We start from the raw sequence: 1976 nt of genomic DNA, 5'->3' as shown, positions 1-1976 counted from the left end.
CATCATATTTGTGATGTAACGCTAAGGGTGACGAGTTCAGGACACACGGCCGTTTTAAACAGATAAATTGAGTAAGTATTAAAAGAACACTTTAAACAGATTAATTGGGTAAGTATTAAAAGAACACTTAATATCAACATGCCAACGACGTGGAACTATTAAAACCATAAATTTTAAGAAGGAAATACTTGGCTAGACTTTTAAAATGATTTTGGGTTTTAAATTTCTATCTTTGTATTGTTTATTCTCCCCTAGGGGAGTGGGCCGATCCCGGAGGTAGTGCAATACCGGGCCAACCCGTGGCCAGGACGGAGCAAGCTCCTATTCCATGGCCCAAGTTCAAAAATCAGTTTAATATACAAGTCCCTCAATGAGGGACGTTTCAGATATTAAGCTGAAAAGAACAGATACTACACATGATCTTAGCCAAAAGGCCGAGAAGCGATAAAGTGATAGGTCGAAAATTTTACTTCCGTCAAAGAAAAATATATATTCTATAGTGTCAAAATATGTGTGAGCGTTGTCGTCACTGTTTCTGTACATTTTTGAATAATTTTATTCCACAGCAGCTATTAAACCACAAATATTTTGTTACTACTATTTTGACACGTATAGGACATAAGTTCACACTTGCTACATTTATTATTTTCATCATTTTATTGGGCAGTTAATTAATAATTATATCTTAATTTCTTTTTATATTTTAGAAACACCGTAATATACCGGAAATATGCAGGAGGGCGGGACAAGCAAAATCACACAGAAACCACGCCCACTAATAATGCGCTAATATTTCTGTGGGGCGCTGTTCAATCAGCTGAGGTGTGGAGTTAGTCTCGGTCCAAGCCGGAGGAACACAAACCGGCCGGGACCGGGACAAGTGTGGAGTTATAGTAGCAAATTGAATTCATTAATCAGCGAGAAATGGTGTTTAAAAAAAATCAAGTTTTATTTTTTGATACTTATTTACAATACTAAGCTTATAGGCCTATTATTTTCTGCTAATTTGCAAACACTAAAATATTTGCAGTGTATTCTCACCAATCTCCATTTTCTTCTCCATTCCTCTTATGTATAAGGATATTACTTTTGCTTAGTTAGAAGGCCTATTAATTGCAAAGAATATGAATTTTCTCTTGGACACTTTGTATTTTGGTACTCGCGGAGCCCGTCGCGCCGGAGGCTTTTAATGGATAGACAAAGCGTCGTGCGTTTGTGCTGTGACATAAGGCCTATGAGAGGAGACACTTCCGGCATTTTTTGTCGAAATGGAGTGATTTGGCGCATACTTTAAGGCGCATTCTGACATTATTCCACCATTTCCGTGCATCAAGAACGTCGACGGGTCTATAGTATTATAATACTTCTTTCCCATTTTAGATTTATAGGCTAAAGGCCTACATACGATTAGTTACGAGTCGTAAATGACTCAAGGCCAAAAACGCATTTAGTACCCAAATTCACTTCAGAATTCACAGAAGAACAAATTCCCATTTTGGCACTCGAAATCTCCTTCGTTTTATTGCTGGAATAATAGCACATTATTGTCTATTCAAATTGACTGGCTCACTGGTAGGCCTACCTTTTTAAGGCATATAGATAACCCATTAGAAGGCCTAACCACTTTCTAACTCAGATATGCCAATAGAAGCGGCCCTTCTGTCTTATGAGTTATATGCCAAAGTGGTAAATTGGACATTCTAAGCAATGCTTTCCTTACATGATGCAATGGTCATATTGAGACACATGGGGATTTCTATGATCTAAAAATAGATACGACTGAATTTGTTTTTCTCCTCAAAACGGGTTTCTCCAAAATTATGTCTTTTTACACAAATTCTTGCATGATTACTTGGAAGGTAGACTGGCCCCCAGTTCGGTTCCATAACTTCCATCTCTGGATAATGTAACAATAAATAATTACATAATGCCCTATGAAAAAAATGCCAAAGTCCTGTATACCCAGCCCCCCCCTT

General features: G+C 37.6%; 1 non-coding gene across 1 annotated transcript; it reads right to left on the bottom strand.

The window, feature by feature from the left end:
* Positions 1-254: 254 nt before the first annotated feature.
* Positions 255-446, bottom strand: LOC140167105 (U2 spliceosomal RNA). The gene has a single exon (XR_011860964.1). It is a non-coding gene; the product is annotated as a U2 spliceosomal RNA (small nuclear RNA).
* Between the last annotated feature and the right edge of the window lie 1530 nt (positions 447-1976).

Source organism: Amphiura filiformis, chromosome 12 (genome assembly GCF_039555335.1).
Source record: "Amphiura filiformis chromosome 12, Afil_fr2py, whole genome shotgun sequence".
Classification (NCBI taxonomy): domain Eukaryota; kingdom Metazoa; phylum Echinodermata; class Ophiuroidea; order Amphilepidida; family Amphiuridae; genus Amphiura; species Amphiura filiformis.
Note: the sequence above shows the minus strand (reverse complement) of the source record. Positions and strands in the feature narration are given on the sequence as shown.